This window comes from Spinacia oleracea, chromosome 3 (genome assembly GCF_020520425.1).
Source record: "Spinacia oleracea cultivar Varoflay chromosome 3, BTI_SOV_V1, whole genome shotgun sequence".
NCBI classification, from domain to species: Eukaryota; Viridiplantae; Streptophyta; class Magnoliopsida; order Caryophyllales; family Amaranthaceae; genus Spinacia; species Spinacia oleracea.
The window spans coordinates 85,622,239-85,633,747 of record NC_079489.1 but is presented as its reverse complement, the minus strand read 5'-3'; the positions used below and the strand labels follow the sequence as shown (position 1 = coordinate 85,633,747).

Below are 11,509 nucleotides of genomic sequence, written 5' to 3'. Positions count from 1 at the left end.
ATGATCTACCCTTTTTACATTGTTATATTATGATGATTAATATCGAAAATAAGTTGTAGCTTGGTGGTAATTGGTGGTGCATTTAAATCTTAGTTTAAATATGAATAGTCACGGGTTTTAACCTCATGTCTGACATTAATTTGTCATACCTCTGATTCTTGAACTTTTTTCCTTAAAATCCTTGCTTTCCTTATTTGGAAAATCATTTTATTTTCTCTATGTATGAAATACTCATATTGTTTAATAAGTGTTTATATCCTATACTAAGTGCCTGGAACCGCCACTGATTCAATACAAATAATACAAAGTATAATTTTGAGTACCATTTACTAAGTATATCAATGAATATTTCTTAAATAGTTCCCAAAAAAAGGTATTTTATAGGGTGTTTGATTTTTTAACAAATCCACCTATTTTTGTCTTTTGAGAAGTACTTCGTATTGACTATACCCTTATTCTACATGTTCACGAAAGATATTGACATTGGTGTTGTTTCAAGATTTCATGCAATATATTTCTTTAGTTACATATTCTTAAAAAAAGAATATTGAGTACATTTATATTTGTGTTTATTAGTTAAGCAGTAATACTTTTGGCTACAGACCATAGATTTTAACCGATACATCTTTTAGAAGTAAAACGAGTATGGCAATAAGAGTATTATATATGATCTCTAAGGTAATAAGATTTGTTATCGCGTTTCAAACTCATCTAAAGGAGGGGTTAAACTAGCACACTACTTGATCTCGTTAGGAAGCACTCACATGGACTCTCATTCTTCATTTCCCCCCCTCAAAATCCCTGTTTTCCTTATTTGAAAAATCATATTGTTTTTTTTATGCTTGAAATACTCATATTGTTTAATTAAGTCTGTCTGCCCTATTCTACGCTTCTGGATATGCTCACTGGTTCGATGCAAATAGTACAAAGTATAACTTTGTGTATCACTTACGAGTATTTCAATAAATAGTTACAAACATATGTTTTCTATAAGGTGTCTTACTTTTTAAGTAATTCACACATGTTTGTCCTCCGGGAAGTGTTTACTGTACACAAACTTTTATATAAGGCAGAATTACACAAAAGACTGATTTGTTGCCAACCAAGCTGTCACGCGATTGCTGAAGTCAACATTTTTCTTTTTTTTTTGAAAATATAAATACATGTTTTTCTTTTCATTATTTTCATTTAGAAACCAAAACTTTTTTCTTTTTCATTAATTTTAGGACGGATCTCCATAATCTGTCTCTAACTGAATTTGATCCACCAAACTCACCGGCTTCCCCGATTAGACCTTTTGATTCGTTTGATATGGCATTGCTATCTAATTTGCAGGTCAACTCGGCATCGCAGAAAAGAAGGAGTGGGGAAGAAAATAAACAAGCAAGATCATGTAATGATGATTCTCTATAAGGAAGAGTGAATTTGATGTCAAATGGGTGGGATCTAAGAGGTACAAGATACTCCATGGATGGTTTCAAAAGGGAGGCTTTAATATTTGGAGAAGAGACGAGAAAGGGAAGAAATGGCTACGAAGGTTATCTTTGATGTGGATACGGTAAAGCAGTATGGTACCACAACTTACAATAAGGTAGATGTGAAAGGCAGGGAAATTCTAAAACGGGTTGATACAGACTTTGATAGACCATGTAATTAACTAAAAAGACAGCGAAGTGAAGGAGTAAGTCTTACTGTAAACGTTCCGCAGGAAGATGACATGGATGTTGAGGTCCAGATAGGCATCTTAGCTTCAATTGCAACTGATCAAGTGGGTGAGGTGACTTAACCAGATCAGTTCCCCAAGGAGATATGAGGTTGCTATCTTGAAATTGTAGGGGATTTCATGATCCACACACCCCTAAATTCCCGTACTTAGTATGGTTCTGTTGTATTAAGATGCCTACCCTTTTTTTTATGTGTGAAACTAAGAAGATTGTGGATAATGTAGTTAGTAGATTAAGTGTTTTAAACCCTTCTTCCTCTTTTGGTTTTGATTCTGATGGAAGTAAAGGTGATTTAGCTGTATTAGGATGGACTAATGTTGATGTGAATTGTATCCATGCTTATAAGAATGTAGTAGTTTGTAACCTTTTGGAAAGAAATGGGAAAAGTAGGCAAGTGATCTTTGTTTATAGGGAGCCTAAAGTAGAAGATAGAAGATAGGTCTAGGATCTCTTATCTTCATTATTGGATAGATTTCCGAAGAGTATTTAATTGGTGACTTTGACCAATTGGAAACCTTAGATGATAAGTTGGGAGAAAGCCAAATAATAAGAGGAGCCAATGACTTAATTGATTGGATAATTCGTAACAATGTAATGGATGTACCGTTCTCGGGCTCACGTTTTACTTGGAGTAACAAATGTTTGGGAGATTATTTAATTTTAGAAAGGTTAGATCGAGTATATGTTACACCCACATGGTATGAGGAATATGGGAGAATTAAAAATGAACCAATTACGGTCTCTGACCACACGACAATTTGTTATGACTCTTCTCTAAATATTTTATACTCAAAACGTCCGTACCAAATTGAGAGTTTGTGTTTGCAATTCCCGGAAATCCAGACTTTGATCAATGAGACTTGGAACCTTAATGTTGGGGGATCTAGTATGTTCAAGGTACACAAAATTTGCAAAATATTAGAATTAAACTCCGAAATTGATGTCTCTCAAACAAGAAACTTTGGGGTGAATTGGAAGGAGGAAACCTCATCACTACTACAACAAGCTGATGATATTACAAATTTGATGCAAGGTAATGTGTATATTGATAAAATAAACGAATGGCTTCCAATTTACTCTCTTCGGTTCCAATATTGGCAATAGAGAATGAAAGAGAAATGGATCAAACAAGGTGATAGTAATTCTTCGATGATGTATAGGAGGGTGAAGCATAGAAAATCAAAAAAATGAGATTATTACAATTAAAAACAATGATCATGTTTGGGTAGAGGGTCAAGATCAAGTTGCTAAAGTAGTAATGGATTCTCTTTTGGATATTTACTATACGAACTTGGGGAGTAATCATGGTGAGGAGATTGATTTAACTTTGAGATATGGCCCTAACGAAAATAAATGAAGAAGACCACCTGGCTCTTAATGCTCCTTTCACGAGCTATGAGGTTGGGGAATCCATTTTCAAAATTCATTGTTCTAAATCACCGAGACCAGATGAGATCACTACTGAGTTTTTTACTTCTGGTGGGTGAGCTTGTCACGGCAAATATCCTTAGATTCTTTGAAATCGGGTTTTTGTTAAAAGAACGGAATCAATCTCTTTTGGTTATGATCCCTAAAAATTCAAGCTCGGAGTTAGCCTCTCACTTTAGACCCATTAGCCTTTGTAATACTATTTACAAATGCATCTCTAAATGTCTGGTGAATAGGTTGAAGAAGGTCCTTCCAAAATTAATTTCCAACTTTCAACATGCTTTTATCCCAGGCCATTATATGAAGGATAATTTGCTATTAAGTTACAAACTTTTATATATGGTCAATTCAAGGAAATCAAGTGACATGGCAGTTGTTAAGCTTGATATGTCTAAAGACTACGACCGGATAGACTGGCTTCTTCTTCTTAAGGTTCTTCAAGCGTATGGATTTTCGGAGAAATGATTTCAATTAATTTCTCAATGTGTTAGCACTGTGTCTTTTAGAGCGCTTATAAACAGGAAAAAAAACTAAACCCTTCAAACCCAAATGTGGGTTACGTCAAGGTGACCCCCTTTCACCATATCTTTTCCTCTTTTGTATGGATATATTATCAAGAATGCTTTCGTTAGATGAGGATATAAGCTGATTAAAGGATTGAAAGTGACAAAAAGATCTCCATCCATAACACATCTGTTCGTGGATGATGTTATGATTTTCTTTAAAGCAAATCAAGAAGCTTATCATTGTATTATGTAAAATTTGGAGAGGTTTGGGAAAATCTCGGCTCAGCAATTAAACCTCCATAAATCCTTTGTTAAGTTATCTCCTTCAATGGCTAATGAACAAAAAGAGAACCTTAAAACTATTCTATCAATTCCCCAAGTTCAACATTTGGGGAATCACCTAGGATTTCCAATTGACATTCAAGGAAGAAAAGCAGACAACTTCCTGTTTTTGGTGGATTCAGTGGCTGGAAAAGTGGATGTCATGGGCCGACCTCCACCTTTCCCAAGCAGCTAAACTGATCCTCATTCAGACTATCTGTAACACCCCCCATTTACTAACTTTAAATGAATAAGAATATAAAAGACTTTATAAAAATTTGCGGAATCTTACACCTAAATCGGAGGTATCACCGCCACATTTGACCATATTGTCAAGTGCTAAGGCTCACAAAACTTAAATTATTACAACTCGATTACTAGGTGATCTATTTACAACTGTACAACTGAAAAGTATTAAACTGTCATAAAAGATTAAACGATAATACTTGAGCTCCTTCAACTTGTAACTGCATCCTTCACGAGCAATGCTCCAGTCAATCTTAACTGCTCACCATAGAGGAGAAATTCCAAAAGGATCGTCGCAAGACCACCATAAGAAAAAGACATGGCCACAAACACACATAACAAATAAACACACACGTCAAAAAAGAGCTGAGTAATCACTTGTTACAAACAGAAACATACTAATATAGAATAATAAAGGCTCAAGTAAACAATGTAGTATGAAACTATATTTTAAGTATTATCCCAAAGATAAAACTAACTTCATACTATATAAATACTATAGATTTTATCATGCGCGCTCGTTGTTCTATACCTAGCCTTGAACATGGGTAATTCGAATAAATAAACCAACAAGTATAAAAACTTGAAACTCTCAATAGCTACTAGAAAGACTCACTGAGCCAATGACACTTTTGGACCAAATCCCACTATCGGGATATTAAGAAAATAATAAAGATTGTATCTTGCTCCTCTACTAATGGTTATCATCTCATTACCAACATGCCAAGGACTAAGGTCTATAACACTGAGCCTCAATCCAATAATATAAAATTCTCGATCTTTTGCTAATCTCATAATCTGATCACTACCCATCACGATTTACATATTATACTTCTCTATAAAGGCAAAAATTACCACAATGATATAACTCGCTCAATATACAATCTCAGTTCTCTAGGGAAATAAACTAGTACCCAAAAATAATTTTCCATCAATAATTCTAACCAATTTATTTTGACCAAACCCAACATAAATGATCCAAGTCATCACTGAGCATACCAACAATAACAAAACTCTATCGACATATTTGCATTCAACTACAAAATATATTTTATTTTGTATGAAAAGGTCCTGATGTAGTGGGATCGTTCGGATTGTTACAACCTCTAGCAGATGGTTCGAAATTGATGCTAAAAGAACCTATTTCACCAAGTAGTGCTAATTTATTTTAGGCCCAAAATAGCGGGCTTGGGGTCAATTTTTTGGCCTGAATCTTTGCTCGACCCGGCCCGACATAGCGGGCTGGTTTTTATGCCTCGGCCCGGCCCGACATTTGATCAGGTTTATTGTTGTTTAAACAAGCAATGAGGTTGCATCATAATCTTTTGGAGGTACAGGTGATTTTCAGCCCACATGGATGTTGCATCTGCAAAAAGGTCACAAATAAGTTTTTTTGTAGAACCAATTCTATGGGTAGGAGAGGAATTTATAGGGCGCATAAGAATTTTGAAAAGGGTTTAACCTGGAAGATAGCAAACGAAAAGAGTGTTCTAACGGCTAGCATGGCTTGGTTTATGGAAGAATACCAGTGGTACGTTCTGGCCAATTACTAGCAGACTCGAGAAAGTGGAGGGTTGAGAACTTTGTTGAACATAATGGTACGTCTTGGAAGACAAATATGGTTAGACAAAAATTTGAATGGAAAGATGCTAGTGATATTTTGGCAATGGAGTTATCTCACAATCCTTCGAATGATTTTATATACCAGAAATTCCATGCTTCAGGTAAATTTACTATAAAATCTAGGTATGCCATGCTTATGGAGAACAAGAAAGTAAAGAAGGGTAGAAAAAATTAGGCACTTTTAAAGGCGATTTGCATTGTCTGAAAATTGAATATCCTACCTAAATGGGAGATTTTTATCTAGAAACTCATGTATGATGGGTTAGCAGTAAATTCTTATCTTTCTAGGAGAGGTATTTATGTTGATACCCAATTTTGGTATTGTGGGTATTTGGAAGAAAATACACAAGACGTTTTTAGGTTTTATGGTGTGAAAAAACTTGTATTTTTAAGTGATTATAAATATGTTTAATTATATTTATAAGACGTTTTATTATTTTTATAAATTGAAGTCGCATTTAAATATCTATTTAAATGTATTATGTTAATTAAAAATATTTATTATTTTTAATTAGCGAGAAAATAATTTTTTTTTGGGAATTTAATTGGGTTTTTGAAAAGAAAAATGAGTTAAAAATATTCTAGCCCAATCCAATTTCAGTTGTTAGCTCAAACAAATAAAGCATATCTCGTTTAATGAAGCTCATCCTTGAGTTTCCTAATCCTAGCCCATCTAGGAAACGAAACCTATAAATACTCCTTTTATGTTTCGTAAAACCCCAACACTCATTAATTTCATAAACCCTCAGAATCTTTCCCTCACTTTCTCTCTCTCTTTCACTCGACCCTCTCTCTTCCTTCAAGCCGAGCACCCGCGCCCATCGCCCTTGCTACTCGTCACTGCTTAGCGTCCTTGTTGCCTCGCCCTTGCTGCTGCTCGCCTTGCTGCTGCCCTTCCTTTGCGCACAACACCGCACACAGTAGCACCCGTACGCGACCTGCACCTCTCGTCCCTCTCCTCCTTGGTCGTTCATGGTCGAACGACAACCACTTCACCATTGTCGTGCTAATTAGCCGGCATGTATGATTCTCTTCTTCCTAATCTATCTCAATTTAAATTAAGTTTTCAAATTATGATCATTTATTTTGATTAATGATTTAAAATTGTGTTTGGGATTGATTATTAACACCAAAGTTGAGGATTTTTGACGTTGGATTGTTATTGTTGAATTTAATTATAGGGTTTGTATTTTTTGAAGGAAATATGTCCTTCACCCAAGGTGCATTAGTCTAATACCAAGGTTCAGATTAATTACGAACAATTAATTTAGTGAGATCAAGTGATCGGAACAGCTAGCTGGAGCAATGCTTCCGATCAGTGAGTTCTAATCTATATTAGGCTCACATCTTACTCTTGACTGAACCTATAAGGCCACACCATTGGCATGTAACAAATCACCGGATTAAATGAATCGGAAATTCATTGAATAGCTTTTCGGGAATTAGTTCGGAAAAACATAAATATACGATATGACGTTGGATCGGAATCGTATACCGTATCACGAATATTGGTAAGCTAGGTGAAACGAATAATCGTATCGTACGACGACCGGTGATTCGTCAAGTATTATACGATAAACAATAGCCGTAAGGCATTGGACGCGGATACGAGCAAGGCATGGCTGCTGGCCCGTCGAGCCAAGCGCGCAAGCGCGCCCAACGAGCGCAGCAGCTCGCCAACGCGAGAGCAAGGCCCGTAGGCTTGCGGCTGGGCGCACGCGGGACAGCAGCAGTGGCAGCAAGCGCAACGAGGCCCAAGGCCCATGGCTGCGTTGCTGTGCGTGCTGCTCGTGGGCTTTGTGCGAGAGCTGGCCGGTTAAGGCCTTGTGCGTTGGCCGGTCATGTTATAACCCTTAGGGTTATAACACCTCACCCATTATTATGTTTTTCACACAACTCTAATTACGTACATCAGTTTAACCTAAATCAAAAGAGAAATCCTATTCTCCTTTGAGACTCCGTTCAAACTGTTCTTCCCTAAAAGCTAAAATATCTTGAGTGACGTCTAAGCTACGAATCTCAAGACGGATCTGAACGTGTCGGTGAACCAAGTAGAGGAACGACATTTGGAGTTCTTGTTCGTGTTCGTGATTCGTTGAACTAGGGAAAACACGCTACAAATGTAAGTCTACTTGATCTGTACTTTATACATGGTTCCTGACTTTGGGGATTATTCCGCTGCCTTAATATGTATTTAACTGTATTTCCCTACAGTGGTATCATGAGAAACATGTATTTTAAAGTACTTTTTGGCATGTTAATATGTTTGTGATGTTGTCGAGTTTTTTTCTGAATTTTTCATGAATTTACGAAATATTTCTGGATTATTGGATAGATAGTAGAGTATGTTCTGAATTCGTAAAATGTCGGAAATTCAATATTTCTGACCCTAATCTAATTGAAAGCGGCGTTTTAAGATCAACTCATAGGAACATAATTGCAAAAACAGTCCCCGAAGTTCAAGTTTTTGGGCGTTTTTGTTAATTAATGAATTAAATTAACAATTTTGGAAAGTTTTTCAATTAATTGCTCGACCTAAACTACTCAGAATCAATTGAAATTTTGGCCTACTATTCTTAGAAACTTTTATATAAGGCAGTCTTACACAAAATACCACCTTGTGTATAACTTAATCTATAAAATCAATTAGTTAAGCACTAGAGCTCATTAGTTATGCATTGAAACCAATTAGTTAAACAAAGAAACTAGTTAGTAAAGCACTAGAACTAATTAGTTAAACAATGGAACCAATTAGTTAAGCAATCAAAGTGGTCTTTCCGGTAAGGCAGTCTTACACAAAAGTTACCGTACTGTTCTTGGGTATATTTTGAAATTATGGTAAAATTTTCGGCCATAAATGTTAAGTATAAACCCTAGTTTTATTTTTCCCTAAATTGATGATTTTTAGATCGTAAATTGATTTTAATAATAATTTAGATCTGGAAATTTGTTTAGTTGGGAAAGGGAATATTATTTTATGTTAAATGGCAGTTTTAAAAATTTAGGGATTAAAATTTTGTTTAGATTCATTAATTTTAATCAATCACCTAAACCAAATTTGATAAAAATCTGAAATTTAAATGTTTAGAATGATTTAAAGTTTTAGATTGGATTATCAGATATTAAAATTTTTGATCGTTCGTTAAATTTGAATGTTGTTAGCCAAGATTTATAAATTTCTCAAAATTGGATTGTTGGAAAATTATAAAAATCACCCACTTTGTTATTTTTCAAAAAAAAAATAAAACGATTAATTTTGTTAATTTTAAGAAAATAAACGTCATGCAAATAACGTACCGTGAATTATTTTTTTTGGTTAATTGGCTCGTATGGCACGAGCCAAAGGCGCGGAACAAAGGGTGTGCGGCGTGTGTGGCTAGGCGTAGCCCATGCGCGCTGCACTCTACAGCTTGGCGCAGCAACGCGAGGCAGCCAACACGCGCGCTGGCCGCTGGCCACAGCAGCGAGCAAGGCAGCAGCAATGCCTTGGCGCAGCGACGAAGCAGCGAGCAGGCAAGGCAGCAACGCTGGCCTTGGCTTGCGAGCAGCGACGAGCAAAACAGCAACAACAACGTAGCTGGGATGTTGCGCTGTGCTATGCGGGGGAGGGACGCTGCTTCTCGAGGCCTCGTGTGGCACGCAATGCACAAGGCAGCATTGGGCTGGGCGCAAGCCTAGCCCATGTTGCACAAATTGGCTATTTTGCTTCGTTTGGTCTTTGAATTTAATATTGCATGAAACGACTAACGGTGAATTTTTTATTTATTTTATTTAACTTGGGCTGGGCCGTAAGTTTAAATATTTAAAATTAAATTATCCAAATTAAAATATTGGTTTAAGAGGGAGCCATTTAATGAAATTAAATGAAATAATTAATTTTAATTATTTTCGTAGGGCACCATTATTTTAATTAAATTAAACTTTGATTAGAATAACTCTAAGGATTAACAATTCGGAATTGATTAATCTTTTAGGACGCGTTTTATATGAACATGATTTTTAAATAAATCATGTAAATACTTGCATATTTATTTGGGCCATTCGTTTTAGGACACGAATGGATGAATGCATAGAAAATATTTTATGTATTGCAGGTGTTCAAGGTGACTAGTATGGCCATTCTAGGATAGTTAAATACGGTCTGCATACCGTTTTATCTTTGAATGTAAAGTTTTAAATATGGTATGCATACCATTGAAATTTTGATGTAATTATTTAATTATTTCAAGTATTTCTAGGAAATTTAGAACTTTAAGTTAGCTTTTGAATGAAGTTCAAGACGATGCCAAACTAAAAAGGTGAAGAAGATTGGATGCTTCAAGACAAAGTTTTGGGCCATATTAGTTCACCAAAATTAAATTTATGCACTAATATATTGTGAATGAATGTATATTATGCATGAAAGTTGTTTGTATGCTCGATTAGATTTAGTTCACTAAATAATCAAACCGACATAGAAATAACTAGGTCCAAAGTAATATTGAGTTTATAATTGCCTTCAAAATCAATCACTTACAAAAATCTAAGGATCTAAGGTAGTAGGTTTCCGCCAAAGGCGATGTGCTATTTTAGTTGACTTAGATGGTAAGGTATCCCAAAGTAACACGTTGATTGTGGTTTTAACTCAAACAACAATGGCATATGTTGTGGCAAAGGAATAAATTATGGAATTAATTTATTAACCAAGAGTAATTTGGAGATTACTAGCAATAGGTTTTGCTTATATAGAATCTTGAAAGACTTAAGACATGCCAAAGCTGCTTAAGAATTTAGGACTTTTAGGGTCTTGGAATCGTTTCATTCATTTTGGACCATGTTTTATTTTTGCATGAATGAAATGTTTAATAGCTTTAATGATTGCATGATCGCATTTATTTCAAAGTTATTAAAGATTATGAATGGTTACTTATTGCGAATTCTTTTCAAATGTAGAATGTCTAAAACAACACTCAAAGTAACAAAAGTTCTGGATGTAAAATTGAACCTATCAAACTTTCTTGATTGGGAGAGGAAGCTTCGGCAAGTCCTCAGGTGGAACAACATTGAATATGTTGTTGACAATCCCATCTCCAACTATTACTCAAAGGATATGACTCCTGAAAAGCACTGTGTGTGGGCGAACCACATGTCGCTAGTGATGGATCTTATTTTTGGCTCAATCCCTAAGGATTAGAGTGCAAGGTTCATTTCATATGAGCCATGGGAACTTCTAAGGCATCTTAGGGATATATTTCGTGGTAGATTCCAACATGGTGGTCAACATGTCGACCAAAATGTCTTTGAATTGCTACATTCATTTGGGGATCTAAATCTTAATGCTCCACTAGGTTGTTGCTTTGACGTCGTAAGGCAAAAAGCAAATTGATCTTAAAATGACAGATGGAACACCAATTAAGGCTCATACAAAGAAAAAGATTGAGCTTCTCAACCGCCTTGAGCTTCTTGGTGAGCCGTTCCCTGATTCTGCACCTGCAGGAATACTTTTGAATTCTCTTCACCCTGGTTATAAGAAATTCAAACTACTCTATTTCTCTAAGAAAAGGGAAAACACTATTAGTGAGCTAGTCTATTTGCTTAATGAATATGAATTGGACTTTGTAAATGATAAGCAAGCGTCACTAAAAGTAAAGAGTAAGAAAATCAAGAGAAAGGTTCCGGGGA

The 11,509-nt window shown here is 35.6% G+C and overlaps 1 long non-coding RNA gene across 1 annotated transcript; it reads right to left on the bottom strand.

The window, feature by feature from the left end:
• Window positions 1-4,226: 4,226 nt before the first annotated feature.
• LOC130469163 (uncharacterized) lies at window positions 4,227-5,960 on the bottom strand. The gene is made up of 2 exons (XR_008929538.1): window positions 5,688-5,960; window positions 4,227-5,591 (listed from the first exon to the last, which is right to left on the bottom strand). It is a non-coding gene; the product is annotated as an uncharacterized lncRNA (long non-coding RNA).
• Window positions 5,961-11,509: the final 5,549 nt, after the last annotated feature.